The sequence below is a fragment of the Tachyglossus aculeatus genome, chromosome X1, assembly GCF_015852505.1.
Source record: "Tachyglossus aculeatus isolate mTacAcu1 chromosome X1, mTacAcu1.pri, whole genome shotgun sequence".
Taxonomy (NCBI): Eukaryota; Metazoa; Chordata; class Mammalia; order Monotremata; family Tachyglossidae; genus Tachyglossus; species Tachyglossus aculeatus.
This window is the reverse complement of record NC_052101.1, coordinates 31,300,798-31,311,137: the sequence shown is the minus strand read 5'-3', so window position 1 is coordinate 31,311,137 and position 10,340 is coordinate 31,300,798.

Genomic DNA, 10,340 nt, shown 5'->3' with positions numbered 1-10,340 from the left:
TCCCTACCGTCTCCATCTCAGAAGAAGCGATCAACCCTATTGTCCTCAGAAGTTGGTCAGTCAGAGCAGATAGCTATGGCTATAGGTACCCCAAAAATGCTGAACGTTTGATTGATATGTATTCTGGGGGGTTGAAGACTGTTGATAAATTTTAAAGTACTGAAATTAAATATGGCTAGGACTCGCAGACCTAAACACTTCTAAATGAATTAAAAAGAAAAGGCCTGTCCTACACTAGTAACTCTTTCATCAGTATATTAACCTCCTGATATAATAATGGTATTTGTTAAGCACTTTCTATGTGCCAAGCACTGTTCTAAGCACTGGGGTAGATACAAGGTAATCAGGTTGTCCCACGGTGGGGCTGACAGACTTAATCCTCATTTTATGGATGAGGGAACTGAGGCCCAGAGAAGTGGAGTGACCTGCCCAAAGTCACACAGCTGATAAGTGGCGGAGCCGGGATTAGAACTCAGGTCCTCTGACTCCCAAGCCCGGGTTCTTGCCAATAACTGGGATATGGCTTCCAACCACAGGAACGGACAGTGGACATGGTGTAGTGGATTCAGCATGCGCCTGAGAGTCAGCAGGTCATGGGTTCTAATCCCAGCTCTGCCACTTGCCCGCTAAGCGACCCTGGGCAAGTCACTTCACTTCTCTGTGCCTGTTACCTCATCTGTAAAATGGGGATTGAGACTGTGCGCCCCGTAAGGGACAGGGACTGTGTCCAACTGGATTTGCTTGTATCGACCCTGGGCCTTAGTACAGTGCCTGGCACATAGTAAGCACTTAACAGATATCGTCATTATTATTATTGTTATTATCAGGAGTCTACCAAGACCTCTCCGTAGTTTTTATAGGCCTTTGGAATGCACGTACCACCATCGGTCGATCCACACTCTGGAGTTTTCTTAGTGAATCTGTCTACTTAGAGATATTCATTAAGATTCTGAGACAGCTCAGTTAGTTATGGAATTTATTGTGTGCTTACGACATGCTAAGCACTGGAGTGGATTCAGCCTGGCCTTATTCGATCCATCTTCCATCACTAATGGGCTAATAGTAGGAATAATAATAATGATAGTATTTGTTAAGCACTTACTATGTGCCAAGCACTATTCTAAGAACTGCGGTAGATAGAAGGCTATCAGGTTGTCCCATGTGGGGCTCACAGTCTTAATCCCCATTTTACAGGTGAGGAAACTGAGGCACAGAGATGTTGAGTGACTTGCCCAAAGTCACACAGCTGACAAGTGGCAAAGCCTTACTAAGCGATTGGGAAATCAATCAATCGTATTTATTGAGCGCTTACTGTATGCAGAGCACTGTACTAAGCGCTTGGGAAGTACAAGTTGGCAACATATAGAGACAGTCCCTACCCAACAACGGGCTCACAGTCTAGAAGCAACATGCGACATGAATGCAGGTGTTGGAATAAACTTCGTCTCCCCTGGCAAACTCTTTCAACTCTCAAGCTACAAACATCATCCAATGTCCTAGAGACAGTCATTCAACAATGGCTACACAGAAATGACTGCTCCTTGGATGTATACCCCAAGAAGATTAATAAAGAATTGTACAGTTTCACCAATTCAGCCAGACACTACGGACTGAAAATAAGTATCAGGAAACCTGGATCAGTGAATCATCCTGAACCATCCTGAACAAGGGAAACCCTACATTCAATCAATGATCTACATTAGCAACTCAGAGCTAAACACCATCAGAAAATTCTGTCACAAAGGCAGCACACTGGCCAAAGATGCAGTGATAGACTAAGAAGTAGAAAGGAAGGCCAGCACAATCCTTTGGACGATTACAGTGCTCTGCACACTGTAAGCACTCAATAAATGTGACAGTGAATGTAAAGTGGTTCTGTGGCAAATGGTATTAGGCTTGTGACAAAAGCCTAATGTTTTTTATGGTATTTGTTAAGCGCTTACTATGTGCTAGGCACTAACTAAGCACTGGGGTAGATACACATTAATTAGGTTGGGCACAATTCTAGTCCCTCAAGCACTAACAGTCTTAATCTCCATTTTACAGATGAGGTAATGGAAGCCCAAAGAAGTGCAGTAACTTGCCAAAGGTCACACAGCAGACAAGTGGCCAGCATCCAGCATCCAGAAATCCAGGTTCTTCTGACACCCAGGTCTGTGCTCTATCCACTAGACCACACTGCTTCTATTGTTCAACCGTCATTACTCTTGTGAGACCTGGACTGCACCCCCTCCTAAAGATGCCACATCTTCATCTTGAGTAGGTCCATCAGCTTTACTAATATGCCATATTCAACATCAGATGGCAAGACAGTACCACAAACAATTTAGTTCCGGGACAAAATCAGGCATATAACACTGAAGCGACGTTTGCTGCAAATTGGCTTTGCAGGTTGGCACTTGGGAGAAGAACGGATAAGGGGAGGCTACCCAAAGAGTTCCAAACTGAAACTGGGCAACTGAAAACAAAGAAGACAAAGGAAACATATTAAGACTGCTGTAAAACAAAACTTTAGAACATATTTCCCCTCAGGATTACCTGTCTCCTGCTGTAACATGGAAGCTTTTTGTGGTCAGGGATCACATCTGCCAACTCTGTTGCATTGTACTTTCCCAAATGCTAGTACAGTACTCTGAACACAGTAAATGCTAAATAAATCCCATTGATTGATTGATTTTTCTGTGGTATTAAGCGCTTACAGGAGCATAGCACTGGGGGAGAGACAAGGTTGTATCTCCACTTGGGACTCACTGTCTTAATCCCCATTTTACAAATAAGGTAACTGAGGCACAGAGAAGTGACCTTGCCCAAGGTCACACAGCAGACAAGTGGCAGAGCCTGGATTAGAACCAAGGTCCTTCTTTACTCCCACACCCATGCTCAATCACTAGGCCATACTGCTTCAATTGATGGATTGATCGATTGATTGAAATTGCATCTGACTGAACGCTGGGAGACACCTATAATAGACGGGCCCGCCTGGTGAATGGCAGTCAAGAAAGGAGCCATACTCTTTGAGCAGAAACTTCCAGAGAGCTGTGAGGCAGATTCACAGGCAAAAGAGAAAACAGTGCCAGGCCGTGCAAACAATCCATTCATTAGCACAACAATGGATAGTTTTTGTGTATTCCTGGTGTGACTGGGCCTGGGGATTCAACATGGACCTTTTCAGTCACTATTGTATCCATAAATGAATTTGACCATCCATGGCATCTTTTTCAAATAATGAAAGACATCGATCTGCCGACAGGCCCTGAAAAGTTTAAACAAGTTGAAACAATTTCTCCGGAATTGGGATAAGGATACTTTACCGTTTGTTCTAGGGGCCTGGAAGTTCCTTAGAAACTTTAATTTTAAACCTTCAGCTACCCTAACAGTGCAGGTATTATCAATTCTATCTTGCATCCAAGTCGATAGAAAGAGGAAGACACTGCAGTGGTTACAGAGCAGTTAGAAAAATACAAAACGGAAAAAAATTCGGCCATCTGATTTCTTCCCTGTTATAAAATTTAACCACCAACTACCTCGAAACTGAAATGCCATACATAAACATGACTGTTGAGAAAGTAAAATGTTAAAAGCTCCAAGTTCCAGTTGAGTTTACTTAATACTTATTCTTCCTTGACAGGGAAGGCACATTACAAGATCTTTCAGAAGAATTTTTTGTTTGTATATTTGAAAAGGGGACAGACTCAACTCAAAAGTAAACATCAAAGTCTGTAACCTCCACCATCAGAACACCAGACTTATAAAAGATGAAAAAGTCACATGGCTTTTTCACCTTTCACTTTTACAGGCTGCTGCCTGTAAATGCCAAAATGTAAAAGTTCAAAACCAAGATGGGAAAATTACCATGGTGTGGGGTAATGAAAGGGTTACTTGTTTTATACTGTTGCCAGTTAGTAGCAGCCTGTGATGTGAAGAGCAAGATAAGCAAAGCAAAATGAAAGCAAAAAAGGGAGAGATAAAAAAGAACATAGAAAATGAAAGTGGACGATCACAATTTACAACATATTCAGTAGGTAATTGGACCCAACTTCCAACAGACCATTAACGCTGGATGAAGATAATCTTTTAGGGGGTTGATTCCTGGGGAGAATTATAAGAACTGCAGAAGTACTAGTGTTTCTCCTAACTGAACTAGGGGTGGTTTTAGGAGAGTTGAAGATGACTCTCTGGTGAGTGGCTTGGTAGGCAGCCATTTCAAGTTTACCACCAAACACCTCAGATATGAGAGCAACCCGAAATCAATGCTAAATTCATTGAATATGTATTTGTTACTGTGAAACTCTAGCCCCATTCAGAAAGAAGACTTGTCACTATATTCTGCACAAAACTAACTATTGCTAGTAGTGTAATCACACAGAAATAGTCCTTTGTTGTAAAATCTGCCTCAGATAATTGACCTTTAGTCTATTATGCACTCTCCTCTGGCTGTGGAGGCTTTATCTAATATAAAAGACCTTTCACAGTACTGCCTGTAATGAATGTGGATAAGACTTTGAGAGAAGGTGGGAATTTTGTGTGTGCGTGTGTGTGTGTGTGTGTGTGTGTGTGTGTGTAGCACCTGTGTGCCCGAGTGATACCTGAAAGGTCCCATCTAATTTTATCCAACAAAAAAGTATTTAATTAACATTGCTATTACTCATAATTAATCTCCAGATATTTTAGCTTACGCTTAATTTAAAAGCAACCTTTGCAGTATTGTCATTGAAGATCAAATGAGTTTATTAAAAGGAAAACAATAAAAAAGAATGTCTGAAGAAAGAAGCATTTATTTGGAAGAATCTTCAACCCTTTCCCCAGGATCAGTAGTGAACAAAATCCCTTCCTTTCCTATAATTTGAAATTTCTCAAGTAGTTGTTCAGTTTCTTCCTCCTGCCATTATTTGAATCATTTAAGCAGCTGCCCCAGGGGAGTTTCAACTAAGGATAGGTCATTTCTGCCTGAAAAGTTGAAACTTGGTAGCATGAATTTTACATATCAAAATATATTTTTTCTTTCGTTTTTTATTCTGTGACTTTAGCACATGGTTATTAGTGGCTGGGGAGCTAGGCATGACATGAAAAGCTGCCAAACCAACTTCTGAAGCATAATTTCTTGGTGATTTTCTAGAATTATCTGCAGCAATTGTCTCCCTCCCCCTTTTTTCCCTTTCCACATCCCAGTTCACACATTATGTTCCATGCTGCACTGTAATCCTGCCCACTGCTCATTTACCTTGGATCTCCAATGGACAGAGATGGTTGGTTTGCCAAATTGTGTGCTATTTTCCTAAATCAATCAATCAATCGATGGAATTTACTGAGTGAGCACTATGTTCAGAGTTCTAGAGATAGGTTATCAAACAAGTAGAATGAATGTTACCAGGAAGAGGTGGATCAGTCAGGCATCGAAGGCTCTGAACTGGGGAGTGCGGCTGTCCCAGATTGTTTGCAGGGAACATGCTGCTACTGAAGATAACCCGATAGTAGCAGCAAGTTCTTTTGTGTAATGGCAAAGGTTCCAACCTAACATCACTGACTCCACTGTAAACCTTTTTGGGACATTAGTTGGAACCCAAAGATAGGCTCCTTGTGTTTCTGGGGAGTCATGTCTTTACCTTGTCTGCAAAGCCACAGAGAAAGGATAAAGCTTATTGCTGTCAGGGTAGGCATTGATTGCCACATCTGTGTGGCTTCTTCCTCGAGACCTGATGCTCCAGCATGGCTCTGTCGCTTGGGCTGGAGTCATGATGCCAATGGTACAATAATGTGGGTAATAATCATGGTAATCACTAAACACTTACAATATGCCATGCACTGTGCTAAGCACTGGGACAAAAAAGATGATCAGATTTGACACAGTTCCTACCCCACATGGGAGTCTAGGAGGGAGGGAGAACAGGTGTATAAACCCCATTCTGGGAGAAGCAGAGTGGCCTAGTGAATAGAGCATAGACCAGAGAGTCTGACATACCCGGGTTTTAATCCTGGCTCTGCCACTTGTCTGCTGTATGACCTTGGGCAAGTCACTTCACTTCACTGAGCCTCAGTTACCTCATATGTAAAGTGGGGATTACGACTGTAAGCCCCATGTGGATATGGACTGTATCCAAGCCGATTAGCTTGTATCTAGCTGGAGAAGTGGCATGACATTGTGGTAGACGCGTTTCCTGCCCTCAATGAGCTTACAGTCTAGAGAGGGAGACAGACATTAATATAAATAAATAAGTCATGTTAAATAATTATATATAGGTACGTAAGTGTTATAGGGCAGATATCAAATATGCAAGGGCAGATATCAAATATGCAAGGTCACAGATTCAAATGCATAGATGACTTAGAAGGGAGAGAGAATGTGTCTGCTAATTCTGTTGTATTGTACTCTCCCACACTTATTACAGTGCTCTGCACATAGTGAGTGGTCAGTATATACTGTTGGTTGACTGAGAGGGAGCTGGGGAAAATAGGGCTTAATAGGGGAAAGGCTTCTTGAGGGAGAATGTGACGTAAAAAGGCTCTGAAGTTGGGGAGAGTGGTGGTCTGGGATATATGGAAGCAGAGGAAGTTCCAGGCTAGAGGGGCTACTGCAACTTAGTTCTTCATTCATTTACTACTTATCTCTTGGAATTAACAGAATGGAAAAATAATTGAATTGCAAACTCTCAATCAACAAGAGCAACTGCTTTTCTGAAACAAAAACGCTGTTGAGGTCTGAATAGTATACATGGGAGTATCTCATTAAAATTTGCAAAGTTCCACTTCACGCTTATAGATTCAGCAGAATCAGAGAACCATTTGTTAGAGAAGAGTCGTTGGCTTGTGTTAGATATGTACAAAGAACATAAAAGGGGTTTTCAAGTGATTGGAAAATCAGTGTAGAAGGAAATACCAGGAATATATTCCAGATTGAAGAAAATCAAAATTTACAGTATGAAGGGTTTGTCATAGAGCAGGCCATTAATCAAAATAAGATAATGAAGTAGTGGTGATGGTTATATCAACTTTTTATATTTTTATGTTTCACCATAATTATTTTATGAAAAAAGATATAGATGACTATTTTATATTGGGAAATCTTTCAGAAAATTAGTTAGATTTCATGTACATCAGGGTACACATGGACCAAAAGACACAATTAACCTTTTTTAGGGAAAGTAATAAAGTTGTTTAGTAATAACTCAGATCAGCATTGCTCCTTCAGTTCTGAACAGCACCTATGGCTAAAAAGCCTTTTTCCACAGAGAAATTGCAAGGAAATCTCAACCAATTTTTACCCTTATATTTTGTTAAAGTTACATACTCCTTAAGTTTGTAAATTGGACTCCTGGGACACTATAAGTGTATCCTTAAACACTTTTTATTTATAAAAAGAGCAATCATACATTTTATTATCTATATTTATCATGATATCCACATTTATAGATAACAGGTAATACATACTAAGTTAACAGACCCCTTTAAAGACATCCCAGAAACTTTAATGGGCAGTGCTGCTAGCTGTGTAGCTTGTAGCTGTGTAGCTATGTTGTGTTCTAATGCTGTGGAACCTACACTAAATTCCAGTTGGTCTTAATGCAGTTCAAGATGCTGATTTTAGTCCACGTCATTCTTTTCAGCTTGGGCCTGAGTTTCCTTAGAGCAGCGGTCGGTGCTTCTTGGGATCAAGAGTGACCCTCGATCTGGAGCATTCACTCCCATGGACTTGGCACGGTGAGTTTATCACTGTTAGTTTCACACTCACAGCTTTTTGAGTCAGGAAGGAGCTGAGGTCGAGCTCCAATCCTTGACCTCTGCTGGTGGGACACAGCCCCACCCAGTCTGGGAAGTAATGGGGTTCCCATCATCCTCATTAAATGGCAGAGAGAGTTGGGGCTACTCCGGCCCACGGGTAACCCAGCTCCTTCCCTCATAGTGAACTGTCTCCCTTTTCTTCCCCCTCCACCATATGCCATCTCCCACCTTTCAAGCAAGTAGCAGTGGGGCCGAACTGAGTTAGTCAAAGCAGGGAAGGGAATTAGTCATTTCCCACAGGAGTCAGGGCAGGGGAAAATAGCAGGTTGTTGGTTTGGGGTTTGTCAAACGTTTATTATGTGCCAGGTACTGTTCTAAGCACTGTGGGAGGTGCAAGATAATCAGGTTAGACATAGTCCCTGTGCCATGTGAGGCTCACAGTCTTAATCCCCATTTTGCAGATGAGCTAACTGCGGTGCAGGGAAGGTAAATAAGTTACCTAAAGTCACACAGCAGACAAGTGGAGGAGCCAGAACTAGAACCCAGGTCCTCCTCACTCCCAGGACTGTGCTGTATCCACTAGGCCATGCTACTTCTCAGTTTCCATGCCAGGTGCTACACGCTCTGAGAGTGGCAGCTAAGAGGTAGCAAAGGAGGAAGAGGTGAGGGCAACAATAGTGGGCACGGTACCCTGCAACTCTCCCCCTTCCTGAATGGAAATAAACGAGGAACAAGTTTCTGTTTTCTCTCAGATTCTCTCTCCTCTCTTCCTTTTCTTCCCTTTTGACCTTCCTCCTCTTCTTCTCATTCTTCTTCTCTTCTGGCCATTCACTCTTGCACTTGGATTTGTGCCCTTATGCCCAGAACACTTATGTACATATAATAATTTATTTATTTACATTAATGTCTGTCTTCCCCTCTAGACTGTAAAGTCCTTTGTCGGCAAGTAACATGTCTACCAACTCTTTTGTGTTGTATTCTCTCTTGTACTCAGTACAGTACTCTGCATATGGCAAATGCTCAATAAATGATTGATTGATCGATTGCTTTTTTTCTCTCCTTTCTCTGTCCCATTAGAAAATGACAATGTAAGTGTAATATTAACTTTAAACTATTCTTCTAATTATTATAATTATTTCATAATTAGACCTCTGCAACAAAGTAAGCTACATTACATATGTTTAAAGTGTATGATTTGCTCTTTGTGTACCAACAGCTAGAAAGTTTCATTTTTTTTTGGCTGTTCTGCCCAGAAAGCTTGCCAACCTCGGCCTTAGAGACTGATTCTACGGTTAAGATAAACTATTGAATTAATGGGATTGAGAAATGGCAAGATTGGAGAATGATTTAACTGCCTCTGATGAACAGAAACCTAGTTTACTAATTTTGTGGGCATGATACAAAATTCAGCTCTTTCAGTCAGTAAATCATATTTATCGAACACTCACTCTGTGCAGGGCTCTGTACTAAGTGCTTGGGAGAGTACAATATAACAATAAACAGACACATTCCCTCCCCTTTTAGCTTATTCTGGGGTAGTGGAAATAGGAGATGCAGCATGCTACTTTTGTGCTAGTTTGAGTTGCTAGCTTGTCATTATTATTATTATGTGCTGATGTTTGCTGATCTAAATATTTTAATGAATATTTTATTGAGCTTGCACCCTGAGGGTTTTTCCATGAAAGGTGCAATTTTTAAAATCCTGTTTATAATCATCTACCACAAGATTGCAGCCAGGACGTTGGTTAGTCATCAGAAACTTCCGTTTATGCAGGGGTGTCTAACCATTGAGTGTCACTCTCTCAGAGGAGTAGCAAAAGTGCCAGGTAGAAAATCAGCGCCAGGTAGCTTCAGAAAAGAGGAGTGATAAGGAGAGAATGGAGAAAGGGAATAGCTAGCTGCACTGGGCTCATCACAGCTCTCCTCACTTCAGATCCCTTGGGTTTCTCTCTGGCTGCCTTTTCCATCCCTGTAGCTCCCAGCTTAGATCCAGGACATGGCTGTAGCTGCCACCATGCTTATCTCCCCCATTAGAGAGTAAGTTTCTTGTGGGCAGGGAATGGGTCACTTCCTTATTCTGGACTTAGCATACTACTACTTTTTTCTCCACCATCATTTGGCTGGGGTCCTCGGATTAGTCCAAGTAGTGTTACTATAAGGGGACCATGCAGGAAAAATGAAAGCTTGTTAAAGAAATACCATACAGAAGATCTCTAAGAAAAAAAGTCCTTGATCTTCCTTAAATAGAAAATGAGAAATTGAAATTCACAGGAAAAAGGAAAGAGTTGGATTAGGATGTGCAGAAAACACAAACAAACAAACCTTAGTACTGCTGGTTACCAGAAGTGAAACTGATTTCTTGGTAAGGTATTCTCAGTTTTTTAACAGGGCTGCCCTAGGATAGGGAGAATGAGGAAAATGAGTCCTGAATGTTTTTGTAGAAAAATGATCTGGGCAGCAGAGTGAAATATGGGCTAGAGTGGGGAGAGACAGGAGGCTGAGAGGTCATCAAGGAGACTGATACAGTAATCAAGGCAGAATAGGATAAGTGATGATTAATGTGGTAGCAGTTTGGATGGAGAGGAAAGGGCTGATTTTAGCAATGTTGAGAAGGTGGAACCAAG